Source organism: Astatotilapia calliptera, chromosome 6 (genome assembly GCF_900246225.1).
Source record: "Astatotilapia calliptera chromosome 6, fAstCal1.2, whole genome shotgun sequence".
Taxonomy (NCBI): domain Eukaryota; kingdom Metazoa; phylum Chordata; class Actinopteri; order Cichliformes; family Cichlidae; genus Astatotilapia; species Astatotilapia calliptera.
The window spans coordinates 41,382,796-41,401,651 of NC_039307.1; the positions used below are offsets into that span (position 1 = coordinate 41,382,796).

Genomic DNA, 18,856 nt, shown 5'->3' on the forward strand with positions numbered 1-18,856 from the left:
AACCATCCCAAAAAAGCCCACAAATAATAATAATAATAATAAATAATAATAATAAAAATAATAATGATAATAATAATAACAACAATAAATACACCAAACACAAAATCACTGAGTCCACGGACTCGGGACCATGACAGTTGGTCTAAGATTATGGGAGATGCAATCGTTCGCTGAGGAGATTCCTCTGGTTGTTTATGACTATATGCAGAGGATACCCAACATTGTCCATAATGTCTAGCCGTTTTTGTAGTGTCCTCTTTGTCATGGTCTGGAGTCTGCGACTCCGTGTTTATGTTTAGTTTATTAGTGTTCTGTGGTTTTGGTTGCCTTGAGTGTTTGTACTCCTCTGTTTCATGGTTCATGTTCCTATGTTCTGTGTCCCCCAGTCTGTGTTACGTTGGTGGGTTATGTCATTGCGTGTATGTGTTTCCTGTTTTATTGTGAAGGTCTGCGTCTTATGTGAGTGTTTTCAGTTTGCCTCCCTAGTCTCGTCACTCCCAGCTGTGTTCCCCACCTGTGTGTAATCTCCCTGTGTTCTCTGAGTGTATTTAAGTTGTGTCTTCTGTCATGGTAGTTGCTGGTTCGTCTGTGTTGTTTCCCCTCGGTCTCCCTGCGTCTCTCCGTATGTATTTCCCCGGACCTCCCTGCATCCTCCTTTCTGGTTTGTCTTGTTAGTTTACCCAGTTTAGGTTTCCAGTTTCATGTTTTGCCACCATTGCTGTTTGTACTTACCCACCCCTGTAAATAAACACTCACCTGCACCAGAGCTGCCGCCTTTTTGGTCCTTTCTACAATTCCACACGGCTTGCCCCGGCAAACCGTGACACTCTTCTCTTCCATTGTCATCAGTGTCTAGATTTATGCTGACCACAGAGCCAGCCTTCCTGATCTGTTATTGTATATGTTTCATGTTTGTACAGAATGTTGTATTTTTTTAATTGTTATTGTGATGCATGTGTTTTTGACTTTTGCTGCCTTGATGCCAGGTCTCTCTTGGTAATGAGATTTTAATGTAAATGAGATTTTTACCTGGATAAATAAAGGACTAATAAGTGAAGATGTGGGAAAGTTGTTGAAGCTAGGTTAAGACAAAAGGTGGTGAAGCAGCGGGAATGAGGATCAGTACCTCCAAATCTGAGGCCATGGTTCTCAGCTGGAAAAGGGTGGAGTGCCGGGTCGGGGATGAGTTCCTGCCCCAAGTGGAGGAGTTCAAGTATCTCGGGGTCTTGTTCACGAGTGATGGGAGAAGGGAGCCGGAGATCGACAGACGGATTGGTGCAGCGGCTGCAGTGATGCGGACGCTGCACCGGTCCGTCGTGGTGAAGAGGGAGCTGAGTGTAAAAGCGAAGCTCTCAATTTACCGGTCAATCTACGTCCCTACCCTCACCTATGCCCACGAGCTGTGGGTAGTGACCGAAAGAACGAGATCACGGATACAAGCGGCAGAAATGAGCTTCCTCCGAAGGGTGGCTGGCCTCTCCCTTAGAGATAGGGTGAGAAGTTCGACCATCCGGGAGGGGCTCAGAGTAGAGCAGCTGCTGCTCCACATCGAAAGGAGCCAGCTGAGGTGGTTCGGGCATCTGACAAGGATGCCCCCTGGGCGCCTCCTGGGTGAGGTGTTCCAGGCATGTCCAACCGGGAGGAGGCCCCGGGGCAGACCCAGGACACGCTGGAGAGATTATATCTCTCGGCTGGCCTGGGAATGCCTTGTTGTTCCCCCAGATAAGCTGGAGGAGGTGGCTGGGGAGAGGGAGGTCTGGGCCTCTTTGCTTAGGCTGCTGCCCCCGTGACCCGGCCTCGGATAAAGTGGATGAAGATGGATGGATGGATGGTGATGAACAGTGAGCAATAGGATGGCTTCATGCTGAGAAAGAGCTCTACAGATGCAATGTTGGCTTTGCTCTGATGTTTGTTGTGGAGAAGTTTTAAAGAAAGTCTGGGACTATGGGGGGCAGGAGTCAACCTCATTTAGCATTTATGTCTGAAAGTTCAAAATACACAGCAACAAAAACCGAAATGAACAAGGAAATCACAAAAAGTACAAATCTCCATGAGATACAAATTTGCTGGGGGACTTGGAGAAGGGAGATGCAGAGCTAAAGTTCACACAGTCATAATGACAGTGCCACAATGAACAGAGATATAAAGAGATATTGGCAGAGGATTCACCTGGCCAAGTAGTCAGAGGAGGCAGCTGGCTTGGAATACGAGGCAGGCCAAAGCAGAGGAAGCGGCTCCCAGCTCCACCCCTACTTGCTGTCACGGTTCTGGGTCAGTTTTGACCCAGTATTTTGAGTTCTTATGTTTTGGTTTATATTGGCATTATGAATTGTTCTTGGTTTCTCTGGTGCTTTGATTATTATGATAAATCTATGTTTTAGTTATTCTGGTGAGGGATTAGTTCTTAGGGTTGTTTCTCATGTTTAGTGTAGGTTTAGTTCAGTGTCTAGTCTGTCTCTCTGTCTAGTCCGTGTCTTAGTAAAGTGTGTCCTGTTTCCTGTTTTACTTTGAAGGTTCATGTTCATGTGTGATGTCAGCGTGTTCAGTTTTACTTCTCCCCCGTCTTGTTAGCCCTTAATACTTCCAGCTGTGTTCCCCACCTGTGTGTTATCTCCCTGTGTTCTTCTGTGTGTATTTAAGTCGTGTCTTCTTTTGTTGTAGTCGCTGGTCCATCTGTGAATCTACTGTGTATCTAATGTGTGTTTTCCCTGCTGTCACTATTGTCACAACCCGGCTCATAGGAAGTGACAATCAAGTGGGAGACCACACACAGGCTTTTAAAGGCTGTAAGTCATATTTAATAAAAATAAAGTAAAGCAACTTAAAGACAATTTAAAGGACATAACAGCCATAACTGAAACTTCCAAATGAACATGTGTGCCAGACAGAGAGAGCCAGAGCCCAAAGCCAGCGCCCTGCTGGTTCAGTCAAGGTGTCTTTATATACACTGGGACTGGCCTCTCAGGTGTGCTGCATCAATAATTGGGTCAGCTCCACCCACCTGCAAGAAACAGGTAAAAGAAAAAGCAAAACACAAAGCCAGCCCACTGGCCGTCACACTATCATGTACCTTTTGTCTACATACCTTCATGTTCTGGTTTGCTGCTTTGTAGTTTTAGTTTTGTCCCAGTTTAGTTTAGCTTTTATTCGGTTTTATCTTCAATCATCTCAGTGAGTGCCTGCACTTGGATCCTCCTTTATTTTTCCTCACAGCTCTTCTCACTCTCCGTGACAGTACGGACCAGCCAGATTATGGATCCAGTGGCATTCGCCCCTCCCAAGGAGCTTCAGGAGGTTATAATTGACTCTGCTTCCAGGTTAGTCAACCTATGGCTGGAGCATGAGGGAGAGGGATTTCTCTGCACTCTGGAAGGCAGGCTACAGCAGCTTATTTCCGGTCACCCCTGGCTATTGGACTCACTGCACCTGCTCGTACGAGATTTCATACTCCAACTTCACCCCCTCACCACTACCGCTTGCCTGCTCGCCTCAACGGAGGACGTGTTCTAGAGAACTGCCAGATGTGGAATTACCCGGCCTGTCAGAGCCGTCTCCGAGAAGGAAGCGACGTTTGTGCCGCCGGTGCATCACCCCACAGCCGGATATTGGGACTTTAGAACTGCTGGCTGTGGTGAGTGAAAAGAACACTGACTCTGACACAAGGACTATTTTTTCTGGTTCTGTTTTCTGTGCAGCAAGTGAGGGAATGACTGCTGTAAATGAGACTGGTTTTCCTGGGACTGCAGTCGGCCGGCCCCATTACTATGATTACTATGAGCCCACGGGCAGCCAGCTCACACCTGCACAGGCGTTCTACAGGATGTTGGGGATTATCATCTTACCACCCGGCTCTCCCAGAGTGTCCACACCACAGCTGGAGCAGCTACGTCAGAGTTTTTCCCCGTCGCGGTCCAGCACCTCCGCTCCCTCCTCCACTGAGACTCGACGTAAGTGCGATCGGCGCCCCCGGCTCCAACAGGAGTCCAACTTCCCTTGTGGACGCCCAGCTGGGATGAGTGAGAAAGACTTCGTTCCTCCGCCTTTCGTGTCAGGGAATACACAGAATGTTTTCACCAAGACTGCTAAAGCTAGTATTATGAACCCCAGAGCTCCTGTCCATGAGAATCAAAGGAGTGTTTGTTTTGAGAATAATTGTTTCCTCTGGGTTCAAAGAACTGTGCATTTCGTGTTGTTAAGACTGTTTCATCTGGGACCATTTTGCAATCTAACACAAGCTTAATTAAGGATTCTGTTTGTTTTATTCCTTCTAAGCCCAAATTAATTTCTTGTGAATCTGTCTACTGTGAGCCTGGTGATTTTGTTACTGATGCCTGACTGCCAACTGTATAAAACAAAAAACTACACACAATATTCGAAGCACATAGCGCACAGTCGTAAATTCACCCTAATTTTGGTAAGATCTGAGCTCAGGCACTGGGTGACTGAGCATAGCACTTACGCATGTGAGCGAGGGGGGAGAAGCTACTGCAGGAGAAGCGTAGACAGGCAGACAAAGGAGAGCTTAAGTTTGAGCAGGTACCAAAGCAAATCATTCATACTGTACAAATAATGTAAATATGACGGTGTATCACAAAAGATTGATATCAAACTGATCACTTGACCCATATTACGTTACTTGCTCTTGGAGTGAATCAACAAATGGGGAAATGAAAAGCCGAACAACAACAATGATGATTTTTTAGAGAGTCGTAGCTTACATGTGTGTTTATTTCATATTTTCAGTTGTTTCCCTCCACGGCTAAACAAAGAACTGTAATCGGTTTCAGTTATGTACTGATGAACACAACAATGGACATAAGTGGCTTCTTTCAAAGAAAAAACTCAGGTAGATTTTATTTTATATATTATGCTTTGTATGTTGTTCAGTATATTTCTATGCAAAACAAGAGGAATTTCAATACACAGCAGTATATTCACAGCTGAAACCAGATATTTACATACACTTTAGGGAAAAAACATAAAAACATTTTTTTTTGTTAAACATCAATTTAGAGTGAACTTGTCTTGTTTTAGATAAATAAATATTGAAATATCTTTTGAATTAGTTAAATGTCAGAATAAAGAGAGAGAGAGAGCTGTCTATTATTTATCACTTTCATCAAATTTAGGAGTACATATACACTAAGTTTATTGTTAATTAAGAAGAAATCTGCAGATGATTCCATTCTGATCTTAAGCAGCCTCTGATAGGTTAGTAGAGTCGGATTCCTTAGTAGAGTCCTCTGTCCTCTGCTGGATGTGTTGGAGAACACTTTCAGCCCTCTGAGGACTGCATCCCACTGCCTGAGCCAAGCCAATGTGCGGCTAAGCTCCAGCCAGTGTCCACACTGCCAGAGGTCTCCACACATGCTGGTTCAGTGTCTGTCTCCGCTGAAGGGTCAGAGGAACCCGTTTGAGGTGTTTGTCTCCGCTGGAGGGCCCAAGGGGCCCATTCAGCCACCTGTCTCCGATGAAGGGTCAGAGACCCGTTCGGCCTCCTGTCTCCTTTACGGTCGAAAAAGATGTGCTCCTGGGCGCGCTGGCCCTGCTGCTACTCACATCGGGCATGGACCTGGACCTCCAGCAGGCCCCGGGGACCTACATCACACCTTGCTCTTGCCTCCCTTACAGCTGAAAAAGGTCCATGCTTGTGCCCTGGCCCTTCTGAAATTCCCTCTCCATTTAGCCGAGGCAGTGAGTCGGCCTCCTGTCTCCCTTTACGGTCGAAAAAGATGTGCTCCTGGGCGCGCTGGCCCTGCTGCTACTCACATCGGGCATGGACCTGGACCTCCAGCAGGCCCCGGGGACCTACATCACACCTTGCTCTTGCCTCCCTTACAGCTGAAAAAGGTCCATGCTTTTGCCCTGGCCCTTCTGAAATTCCCTCTCCATTTAGCCGAGGCAGTGAGTCGGCCTCCTCTCTCCTTTACGGTCGAAAAAGATGTGCTCCTGGGCGCACTGGCCCTGCTGCTACTCACATCGGGCATGGACCTGGACCTCCAGCAGGCCCCGGGGACCTACATCGCACATTGCTCTTCCCTCCCTTGCAGCTGAAAAAGGTCCATGCCTGTGCCCTGGCCCTGCTGAAATTCCCTCTCCATTTAGCCGAGGCAGTGAGTCGGCCTCCTGTCTCCCTTTACGGTCGAAAAAGATGTGCTCCTGGGCGCGCTGGCCCTGCTGCTACTCACATCCGGCATGGACCTGGACCTCCACCCAGCCAACATGTATATATGGGCCCCACCTGGTTTTTGCTCGGGCTGGATTGGTACCATGTGGGCATGGGCTCAAACTGGGCTTTTTGTATGGGGCCTACTTGGGTTCTTCACATTAAACCCATATGGGCCATCCCAAGTGAGCACTTTTAGTAGGTCCTAGCTGGGTCAAACATGGGAAACACTTAACTTGGTCCAAAATGGGAAACACATGTAGGACCCACTTGGGTTTTCCACCTGGGATAGACATGGGCAAACACATTCATTTAAGGATAGGCTGTTGTTGTGTGCCCCAGGTGGGGCAAAGTTAGGTAATCAATATATGTTTTAGTATCGATGACACAGGTGGGGCCCCACCTGGTCAAACTAAATGGGTCGCACATGGGCAAATGCAAGTCAGACCCTGAAAACATGTCTATGTGGGCCCCAGGTGGGGCAAAGTGAGGTAATCAATATATTTTTTTAGCACTGATGACATAGGTGGGGCCCACCTGGTCAAACTATATGGGTCGCACATGGGCAAATGCAAGTCAGACCCTGAAACATGTCTATGTGGGCCCCAGGTGGGGCAAAGTTAGGTAATCAATATATTTTTTTAGCACTGATGACATAGGTGGGGCCCACCTGGTCAAACTATATGGGTCACACATGGGCAAATGCAAGTTAGACCCTGAAAACATGTCTATGTAGGCCCCATATGGGTTATGTTAAGTTAATATGGGCATATATTTTATGTGGGCTCAAGATTGTTTAGTATATATGGGACCCACTTAGGTTTCTCACATGAAAGCCATATGGGCAAAACCAAGTGGGAACATATAGTAGGTCCTGGCTGGGTCAAACATGGGAAACACTTCACTTGTTTCAAAATGGGAAACACACGTAGGACCCACTTGGGTTTTTCACCTGGGTTAGACATGGGCAAACACAGTCATTTAAAGAAAAGCGTTTGCTGTGTGCCCCAAGTAGGGCAAAGTTAGGTAATCAGTATATATTTTTTAGTACTGATGACACAGGTGGGGCCTACCTGGCCAAACTATATGGGTCACACATGGGCAAATGCAAGTCAGACCCTGAAAACATGTCTATGTGGGCCCCATATGGGTTATGTTAAGTTAATATGGGCATATATTTTACATGGGCTCAAGATTGTTTAGTATATATGGGACCCACTTAGGTTTCTCACATTAAAGCCATATGGGCAAAACCGAGTGGAAACATATAGTAGGTCCTGGCTGGGTCAAACATGGGAAACACTTCACTTGTTTCAAAATGGGAAACACACGTAGGACCCACTTGGGTTTTTCACCTGGGTTAGACATGGGCAAACACAGTCATTTAAAGAAAAGCATTTGCTGTGTGCCCCAGGTGGGGCAAAGTGAGGTAATCGGTATATATTTTTTGGTACTGATGACATAGGTGGGGCCCACCTGGTCAAACTATATGTGTCACACATGGGCAAATGCAAGTCAGACCCTGAAAACATGTCTATGTGGGCCCCAAATGGGTTATGTTAAATTAATATAGGCATATATTTTACATGGGCTCAAGATTGTTTAGTATATATGGGACCCACTTGCGTTTCTAACATCAAATCCATATGGGTGGGCATCCAATGTAGGTCCTAGTTGGGTTAGTGATGGTAAATGTGTACATTGGTTCAAAATGGTAGCACATGCTTATGTGAGGATTCTTCTTCTGTGAAGAGCCTGAGAAAGTGTTATTTGAATAAAGGAGGATTTATTCCAAACAAGCCCATCACAGATTGCGCACAACCCAGGGAGTTCTGAAAGTCAAATTGTAAAAATAATCTCAAAAGAAAGTATGAACATAACTCTCTTTTATAACCTGCAGACGGCACCCATGTGGTACCATTCTCTAAGAAATCACCCTAACTTTAACATATTTGGCACAACCTCAGTCTATCACTTTTGCTACCCTTACGTACAGTCAGATGTTCTTGACCCTTCATTTTTGACCCTCTCAGTATTTAGCCTTGGCTAGCAAATGTACTCAAAGTCCACATTGAGACCTCAAGATGTTATGTGTTATCAGACACTACAACCCAGCTGTCAAGTGAGACTATAGGAACTTTGGTGTTTTTGAACATTCAATGTTACTCAAAACACTCTGCACACTATTCCAAATAACTGGTTTGAAACTGGTTACTTTTTAATTTTAGATTTCATTTTATGTACTTAATGTGAACTCTGCATGGTAGGCTGCATGGTGAGGCTCAGATAAGATAAAATAAGGACTTCATGATTCTTCTTAGGTAAATTCACTTGTCACAGCAGCAATAATAAGTGATTAAAACGGACACAAGAGTAGAAAAAAAGAAAAGCAAAAAATACGAATAAAAAACCTAAGATAAAAGTGAATTACACAGACAAAATCCAGATTTGGCATTTGCAAATTAAGGATTACTGGTTGTTCAAACAATTAAGACTATTTACTTGAGCAAACATGCAGTTGAGGATTTTTAGTAGATCAGACACACTCTACTGTATTAGAGAAAAGACAGTTAGTTACATGGAAGATGGAAGTTTTGGTTAATCAGATCCAGTAAAGCTCCTGAAGTATATTACCGATCTGTTAAAATGTTACTCTTCAAACTTGTGCCCTCAAATTATATAACCAGAAATAATTTACATTTTCTTTGAACTAGTGGAAAGGAGAGGGAATGGGGTCTTTCAAGCAGTCACACTTCAACTGTGAAACTCCCTTGTCCTTATGGTGTATTGACACTATTGAAACTTTTCAAAACCAGTCTAATGTTAGAAGAGCTTTTAGGTAAACTGTTATTCTTCTTCTTATCATTATTATATTTTTATTAATTATATTTTTATTATGATGTTGATTTGGGTGACACTTTTTGATAAATATTATATATTACTTTTTAAAACATATTAACCATCCCTATGCTTAAAAAACTTTTAAAAATAAAATTGTTCTTTTAAACTTGTGCATTGTTTGACTTTTACAATTTTTGTATCAGGTGTAAAACGACTTTTTAAATAAAGTTGTTTTTAATGTGAGCAGCTCCTATTGGCTCGTTTAAAAAAAGGGAGGAGCAGATTGCACCGCCTAGCGTCTAGTCTTCGCGGTCTTTCGTCTGTTGCGCCTTTTCTCTCCCTGGTGTTTAAGAACGTGGAGGACAAAAGGATACCAAAGAATCGAAAACTATGACAAAGGTAAATACTTAAAGTTTGATACGTTTTCATCAATGGTTATTTTAGTAACTTTCTATAGTCGTCCTAAACGGTATAAGGGGGAGAAGCATAACATCTTTAGCTAGCAGGTAGAACTGGGTTAATTTGCTGCATTGTCTTTGGCAAACATAATTTAAAGTTAATTAAAAAACTCTTACTGCCTATATTCTACTCAATAAAGTTCATCTTATCTTATTCTGTTTTCATTGCACCATTCTCTCTATACAGTTTTTGAATTTACACACTATAATGTACACGGCAGTTTTTTTTCTGTGCTTCTGCAACTGTTTCTTGGGTTTTCCTATAAGGTTTTTGTAATTAATTTAAAAAATTTATATTATTTTTTTGGCTTTAGTGGATTCCTGCTCAGCTAACTCGGCCATTGTGCACTACCCAGTAAACAAAATGGCTGAACAGTATCTTAAATGTCTGAACATGAGCTAGTCATACCATGTTACGTAATATTCATGTGCAGTGTAGCAAGGTGATTGTTTAAATTACAGGAGTAGATGCCTGCAGCTGAAACGGTTTTCTGATCTGAATACGGTAATGTTACCAGATATGCATTGTACTATGGGAAAACGGTGGTGGATCAGTGTGTAAAAAGCCCCCAAAAGAAACACACAGCGTCTTTAGCTCAAACACTGTCTGATCACTCTCTTAGATACTGTGCTGTTCCATCTAGTTATTGGTTACTGAGAAATGTTAGGTCATTAATTAATTAAGAGAGTGCAGCTGTTCAGATCAGATGGTGAAGTAGGAAAATGCAGAACATGTTATTATAGCTGAATGCTGTGTAAAATACTAGTAATAAATCTAACTCCCATTTATGGCTTTTACTACTGTGGGGCTAAATAAAAAATTACAGACATAATGAAATCTGCTACAATTACAAAGCTTAAGTTTAAAACAATTATTATATATTAAGCATTTTTTTGCTCTTTTTTTTTAAAATTCTTTTTGCTAATAATGGACTCAATTTTATTATCAACTTCAAAGACCTATTAAACTTTTAAACCATTAAATCCAGGAAATTAGATGCCCGTAAATGTACGAGACCCTCTTTATGTCTAGTATCCCCAAATATTTAATAATCCTTTCTAAAAGTACACAAATTTTCTTCTTTTCAATTAAATATTGCATGTTCAATGTATTCTTGAGCAGGTAAAAATTCCACTAAATTAGTTTTTGCATATTTTTAAGTATAATCAAATTTTTATAGTTTGCGAGTACTTTTAATTTGGAGATTTTGCCACTTGATTTGAAGTTTGGATAGTGCTTTATAGTCATTTGTAAATGTTTTGAACTCATCTGGCTTCTTAATAATTTAATAAAAAATTAACAAGCCATGTAATAATTTGAAAACCACTAGGGACCACTTATAAAAAAGTAATTCCTTTTTTACTTAAAGGAATTTAGGATTTATGTCTGTCAAGTCATTTGTTCTGGCATAAGTCACCATTTTGATATATCTTCCTGTGACTTTAAAGTCTGTCAGCTAGTTAGATACATTTTTGCACTGCTAGTGTTTGCTGCTTGAATTAGTCAGTTTATCATATTAACACATGCAGTGCCTTTCAAACTTTTAATTACACTTTTCATTTTGTGCATTAGTAAGAGAATCTTTTATATTGAATTATCCTGGGAAAAAACAAAAATGTTTGTATTTTCTCATGCACTTTCTTTCATTTCCTTATCACGTTTAGATTCTTCAAGATCACAAGCACCATCTTTGACATGTAAGTAACTTTCATATTATTTGTATTACTTATTATTATTATTATTTTTGAAAAGTGATGGTCTTTGGGGCATCCTTTTTTTTTTTATTGGTATTAAGTATATATATTTATTTAGGCACAGGAGGCAATGATCTATTTTAAAATTTAACATTTATTTAATTTTCATCTTTTATGCTAACAATAATGCCAACAGTGTTCTCTTCACTTGACCCACAACTCTGACAGTTTTGGTCCTCTGCTCTCCTCACAATTGGCTGATTTCCATCTGAGCTGCTACTGTCAACTGCATTAAACTGATTTTACATTGCCTTGTTATTCTAATCTTTATCTGCGTTTTGGACTCCAAACATTCACACCTGCTGTTAGTAACCAGAGCTCACAAGAGTGTAAGGCGTGTAGTTCAATAAAGTGATCGATGTGTTCACTAGCTGATTTCAATAAACCGGTAACTTATCAAATCCATATTTTATAGGAAGTACATTACTGATAAAAGTGGTAATAAACACGGTAACCAATAAAAATTAAAATTTCCTGTTATAAAAAAAAATACTGCTGTGAGCTCGGTTTTCTAACACCAGGTGTGAACATCTACAGTCTTTAAGCGCTGGTAAAGATTTAAAAATAAAAGCATTCAATAACATAACATAACATTAAACACTAAATTAGTTTGATGGTGTTGACTGCAGCAGCTCAATGTTAATCAGCTGATGGTGATGGAAGCAGATGAGCGTTTTTCATCATGGTTGTTAGTGATGTGTTGGTCAAAACGAAACGGCTCTTTGAAGTGAACGACACAAGCGTGTTTTTTCTCTCTCTCTCACCCTCTCTCTCGCACTTTTTTTCCGCTTCACTCTGCACGCGAGCCTTGTGCTTTGCGCTGGGAAGAGGGGGGAGGGGCGGTTGTTACACACGCAGTAGCACAGTAACAGAGCAGGAGGGAGAGAGAGAGAAAGAGAGCCAGGGACAACAACGTCACATTACAAAGGTATAGTAATCATCCACAACTATTTTCAATTGCGGATGATAAAGGATTCAGAAAGTTTATTCATGCAGGCCCATATGACAGAGAATGTGCATCTTCTTTTTGTTTTCATATTATAATTTATATTTAATTGTGTTGTGGTTTGCAGTGTTTTGTGTTGTTTCACTTTAAATTTGTTTAAAAGGAAAAAGCTGAAAATTTAAATAGTTAAAAGTTGAAATGTAAATAGTTGTTTTTTTTGTATTATATGATTTATTTATTACATTTTATGTGGAGAGAATAAATAAAAGTATATTTACGGTGGCTGCTAGAGACAAAGCACGTACAAACCCCAAAACACGTAAAAACTCCATAGCACGTACAAACTCCAAAGCACGTACAAAACACAACAGAAGTGCTCCAGGATGCTAGGCACAGTGTTGAGATTTTGTTACCTAGTGGCTACACAAGCCAGGAAGTACCAACGACCAGATTTGGTGTGTGGTAGTAACAGGTAAATGAACAGCTTTTGGAATTTTTTATGAATATATATGAGTGCTTGTGTATAAATACACAAAAAATACACATATGATTTCAATTGTGTAAATTAAGTGATCTAGATAGCTCTGTTTTGGAAGTTCAGTTGACGCTAGAAATGGGTTTTGGAGTTTGTACATGCTTTGTCTCTAGGGGCCACCATATATATTTATATATAAACATATATAAATAAAACCACGTTTCTTTTTTTACATTAGTAATTCCTTTTGTTCATAATTTTATATTGTTGTTAATAATAAATAAATTAAAGCAACAAAACAACCTGAAGAGCCGGTTGGGAGCCGAAAGAGCCGGCTTTCTAAAAAGAGACGAAAATCCCATCACTAGTTGTGTAATATGCTGGTATTGATATGATCAAAAATGAACTGAGTTGTTTCGTATTCTATAGAAATTGTACATCTAATTAATAACAAGGCTTTCTGCTGATGTTATTAATTAAAAATGTATTGTTTTATTTTTAAGCAACAACTTTTTAGCATGCAATCAGTCCATGCTGTACAGGACAGATTTGTAAACTGTGCATACAAAAATAGACTATTTTACAAAATTGCTCTTTCAACAAATGTAAATCACAGCAGATTTTTTTTGTTGTAGGTGCACTGTCACAACTAGAAATGTGGGGGGAAGTCCTCAAAGTTGAAGGCAGAACAGGAAAATACATGGAAATAACAATTTTCCTTTAAATGGTAAATGGCCTGCATTTTTATAGCGCTTTTCTAGTCCCTAAGGACCCCAAAGCGCTTCACACTACATTCAGTCATTCACCCATTCACACACACAATCACACACTGGCGATGGCAAGCTACATTGTAGCCACAGCTGCCCTGGGGCGCACTGACAGAGCACATCAGTAAAGGTCGATCTGGATACTTGATAACTGTTGGTATAGGTATGACATGAATTTGAATCTCCATTATCACAGGTTTTAATTGGGAGGGAACATGCATATATACAGGAGGACTATAAACAGCAATTCCTATTGCATACAACTATTTTAGAAAATACCAACAACACTGTTAATTTATCACTTGCTGGTCTATAGACTTTACAGTGTGGATGGATGGAAAATCCATCTGGCTCCACTCTGGCTGAATTGGTGCTACAAACAACTCTGCGCTCGGCTTTCCTGGCTGTGTGTGGATTTATACTTACACATCCAAATTTTGACCCTATTTTTCTTCCTTTCAGCTGATTGGTCAATTTCATGTCAATCACCAATTAAACAATCCAATCAGAGAACATCTCCAGAAGTTGATTCTGTTCATCTGGACGTAGCATTTTCAGTGGGAGAAAATGCTGCAAGCGCTACGTCCAGATGAACAGAATCAACTTTTGGAGATTTACTTACCTGGATGATTGAGCATGCATCAAGACAATCAGAGAACAGATAGGTTTGGCTGTTGGAGGGCTGCATTACGGAGCTTCAGGTCCTGGAAGAATAAATTCCCTTTTAGAAGTATAGAGTAAGTGTACATTAGTTTCATTTTAATAATTTATCAGCATAGTAACCTACCTTCCCTTTTACATACCAGACCAGCATTTTTCTTCATTAGCACGAAGGAAAACAGTCTGTGCGTGTCAGAGTTCTGTGGTTTTTGTGTCACAGGGCTTATAATATGTGTAAAAATCTGGCCAGGGACCATCACATCACACTGCTATCATATTTTTCTGTTGCTATCATGTTTCTTTTCTGAGATGTTGTTACTTTTATGACAGATGTAACGAGAAATCTTCCAGAAAGTTAAATTTTTTATTCTATTCAAATATTTGATTCTGATAACAGATAAAGATTTTTTTTTTTTACTTTTGTTCTGCTATTTCATAGTTTATACAAATTTTGGCCAATTCCTATTTATTTTAACCCTTTAGCCCCCAAAAAGTCGCCAGCGACCGGTTTTTCCAAACCTGTCTCGTCAAACCTGAGCTCTGCCAGGGGCCCAACGCGCCTGGACTTTTAGAAGAAAAGAGATGTCCGAAAATAAACCACAGGGTCAAATACTTAATTTTGTTCAGTGTTTTAGAGTTATTAATTTGAATTGACTAATTTAAATATTTTATTCATGTACATTTTGATTGCCTTTAGTAAAAATGGCAAAATTTCAATTTCTTTTTTCTTTCTGTTATTAATCCTTGATTACATTCATATAGTATACAGTAGAGGAAAAAACCTACCAGACCTACCAGTTATCCTGCGTAACATTATTGGGGATAAAGGGTTAAGGAAGCGCAATTAATTTTTTTAGTTTAGCTTGTGTTTACTACCATTTTTTTTTTATCACCACACAGTAAACATTAAGTAATATGTAAAGTGTCCATTTATCCTCCATTCCGGTCCATTATCTTAAGCTTAGGCTGCTGCCCCTCGACCCAATCCGGTACTAAGTAGAGAGGCCCAGACTTCGCTCTCTCCAGGCACTTGGCCCAGCTCTTCCGGGGGAATCCCAAGGCATTCCCAGGCCAGCCGAAAAACATAGTCCCTCCAGCATGTCCTGGGTGTTCTGGGTCTCTTCCTGGTGGGACGTGCCCAAAACACCTCACCAGGGAGGCATCCTAACCAGATGCCAGTATCTAATCTGTCCTTTTTGTATGTTCCCCTCAGGTTGCCATGGTAGCAGATACAGGGGAAACAAGTGTAGACGATGCCACAAGAAGGATGATGAAATTCCTCATATCACCTGAGCTGGCTGTGGAGTACAACATGCTTGGCCGACATGGGGAAAAAAAGTTCAGAGATTTGCGTCTTTTTAATGTTGTGTATGGTAAGTTAGTTTCACTTGAGACATTTGAACTTTAGAAAACTAAACTTTTTTAATAAAGTGTTTGAAAGTGTAACTGAGTTTGGTTATCATGCAATTTGTATATATTTTTTGAGGCAATAAAGTGAAATAAACATTGTTCTTTGAAAATCATCACCAAATGAAGTAAGCTAAGATTAACTTTACTTTGGCTTGCCCGTTTTTCTTCTTCTTCATTTGCAGAGGCACTGAAGAATTATTTAACATCAAAAGTCAACTTGCAAGAAGCAGAGAAGGCTCTGTCCAAGTGGTTCAGTGGAGCTAAAGACAGAGGAGGACTGAGGGCTGCAAGGGTTCAAAATAGACTTACGGCTCTGTAAAAAAACAAACCCTGCTGATTCAAGATAAGCTTTTGAGTTTTCCATCTGACTTTTTCCCCATGTTGCTACAGTTCCAAATATCTAAGGAATTTTGCTGTAGTTTGACATTTCTAGTTTTTAAACGTTTACGCACTTTGGAATACAGTTACGTAAAATCACAGTTGTTGGACAAAATAAATGTGAAAAATGTTGTTTTGTGTACCCTCGTGATTTTTGAAATGGTTTTATTTACAAACTAGATTTTGTTTGCGGTCAGCTTTAATATATTTGGTGTCTTTGTGTCACAGAACCCGTATTAGCCGTCTGAAAAATTGATTTTGTGACTGTTTTACTACATGGGGCCCACTCAGTGCCAGAACTTAGTCAATTCAAACTAGAAATAAGATGCAAATACAGAACCCACTGCTAATGCCATTCCAACTTTTTAGCTCATGTTTTCCTCATGTTGTACCCACTAAGAACTTGAAAAATGGGGCCTAGGTGGGTTTCAGTGTACTTTGCCCAGTTGGGGTCCATTTAGTTCCCAGATTTTACCTATATAACACCGAGATGGGCTTATAAAATGGGGCCATTATGGAACCCGCGGACAATCCCACTTAAAACCCACTTTTTAGCCTATGTGGTACTCACATGGTACCCACAAAACAACTTGAAAGGTGGGGCCTGGGTGGGTTTCTTTGTACTTTGCCCAGTTGGGGTCCATTTAGTTCCCAGATTATACCAATATAACATCGAGATGGGCTTACAAAATGGGGCCATTATGGAACCCGCGGACAATCCCACTTAAAACCCACTTTTTAGCCTATGTGGTACTCACATGGTACCCACAAAACAACTTGAAAGATGGGGCCCAGGTGGGTTTCTGTGTACTTTGCCCAGTTGGGGCCCATTTAGTTCCCAGATTTTACCAATATAATACCGAGATGGGCTTATTAAATGGGGCCATTATGGAACCCGCGGACAATCCCACTTAAAACCCACTTTTTAGCCTATGTGGTGCCCACATGGTACCCACAAAACAACTTGAAAGATGGGGCCCAGGTGGGTTTCTGTGTACTTTGCCCAGTTGGGGCCCATTTAGTTCCCAGATTTTACCAATATAACACCGAGATGGGCTTATAAAATGGGGCCATTACGGAACCCGCGGACAATCCCACTTAAAACCCACTTTTTAGCCTATGTGGTGCCTACATGGTACCCACAAAAACTTGAAAGATGGGGCCCAGGTGGGTTTCTGTGTACTTTTCCCAGTTGGGGCCCATTTAGTTCCCAGATTTTCCTAACATAACACCTATATGGGCATTTAATATGGGGCCATTACGGAACCCCCGGACAATCCTATATGGGGCCCATTTTTCAGCCCATTTCCAAACCATATGGGCCCCACATATAAATGTTGGCTGGGAAACAGGCTCTTTATACATGCTGTGATGACACAGTCATGCTTACGTTTTTTTAATGTCCTGTATATAAGTTGAATTGTCCAAAGCACAAAAATGTTGCACTTCCAAATGGTCCTAACACACTGTGTGCTCTGTGTCACTTTAACACTGTGCTGTGAGAAACGAACATGTGTTATTATGGTGACGTTACCGCGGGAAAAGCATTTTTGCAGCTCAGCGTTGAAGCTGCAGTTCGCAAAAAAGGTTTGCATGTTTTCCCTGTAACATGTGAAGCTTAGCACAATACTATATTTTAAAGTGCGTGACATTTGCCAAGTATAAAAGGTCTTTTATAGCGGGCTTCTCTCGCTTACGGCCATACCACCCTGAACACGCCCGATCTCGTCTGATCTCGGAAGCTAAGCAGGGTCGGGCCTGGTCAGTACTTGGATGGGAGACCGCCTGGGAATACCAGGTGCTGTAAGCTTTTGCACTTCCACACACAAACTGCAGAGGGCGCCGCTGCTCACTCAGTGGAGGCAGCTTCAGGAAAAGCTTCATCACAACGCTCCTCATTGCATTTCGCTTTTGTGCAAAACAAAAAAAACAACAACAACAAAATATTTAGGAAATACACAAACTTATTTATTCTGTAAATGTACAAAATCTCTGTGGCTAGTCCGTCTGGCCTCAGTCGAGAGGAACTTGTTAACCTTGTAGTTTGCAGCGGGCGCAGTGTCAGCCTGACACCCATGTGCAACCAGTTTGAACTCTTATTGGAGTACTGAATAAATGCGCATCAGTGTGCTACCCTGAGCAGGGAACACGATAGCATGGAGTTTCTAACACGGAGCAAGGTGAAGGTGACGCTACTATGCAGGACCGCCCCTGCTTAGCTTCAGAGATCAGATGAGAACAGGCTGGTATGGCCGTAAGTGAGAGGCTTCCTCGACAACGGGGTTCATGTAGATACTGTAACCCATTTATTGGGATTTAAAAAACAATTTAGAGTGAAGGATATTGATTAGTTTCTACTTTTTTTAATAGCTGCACATGACAACACAGTTATAATGCATACTTAATGCTGCAATATTCACGTCATAAACAATTGTGAGTCTTTGCACAAAAACATCTACAGGTGCTCTGTGCATGTACAGTGATATTGATGTAACGCTTGAAGAATTTGACATTACTACATGAGCGGAAGAGCTCTTTGCGCAAGACTCACTAACCATCCTATTGGAAAATGAGCTTAAAGAGTGCCTCACATCCGTTTCAACATTTAAACTGTCATTTGTGTGTTGAAGTGCAAAAGCTTACGGCACCTGGTATTCCCAGGCGGTCTCCCATCCAAGTACTGACCAGGCCCGACCCAGCTTGGCTTCCGAGATCAGACGAGATCGGGAGTGTTCAGGGTGGCGTGGCCGTAAGCGAGGGTCTGCTTCACAAACAGCCTCTTTATACATGCTGTGATGACACAGTCATGCTTAGGTTTTTTTAATGTCCTGTATATAAGTTGAATTGTCCAAAGCACAAAAATGTTGCACTTCCAAATGGTCCTAACACACTGTGTGCTCTGTGTCACTTTAACACTGTGCTGTGAGAAACGAACATGTGTTATTATGGTGACGTTACCGCGGGAAAAGCATTTTTGCAGCTCAGCGTTGAAGCTGCAGT

At 41.3% G+C, this 18,856-nt stretch overlaps 1 long non-coding RNA gene and 2 other non-coding genes across 3 annotated transcripts; 2 read left to right on the forward strand and 1 right to left on the reverse strand.

The window, feature by feature from the left end:
• Positions 1-9,150: 9,150 nt before the first annotated feature.
• Positions 9,151-15,988, forward strand: LOC113024837 (uncharacterized). Its single transcript, XR_003272715.1, has 4 exons — positions 9,151-9,406; positions 11,131-11,163; positions 15,282-15,441; positions 15,661-15,988. It is a non-coding gene; the product is annotated as an uncharacterized LOC113024837 (long non-coding RNA).
• Positions 15,989-17,547: 1,559 nt separating this feature from the next.
• On the forward strand, positions 17,548-17,666 carry LOC113024858 (5S ribosomal RNA). Its single transcript, XR_003272724.1, has one exon. It is a non-coding gene; the product is annotated as a 5S ribosomal RNA (ribosomal RNA).
• An 826-nt stretch (positions 17,667-18,492) lies between these two features.
• Positions 18,493-18,611, reverse strand: LOC113024850 (5S ribosomal RNA). Its single transcript, XR_003272719.1, has one exon. It is a non-coding gene; the product is annotated as a 5S ribosomal RNA (ribosomal RNA).
• Between the last annotated feature and the right edge of the window lie 245 nt (positions 18,612-18,856).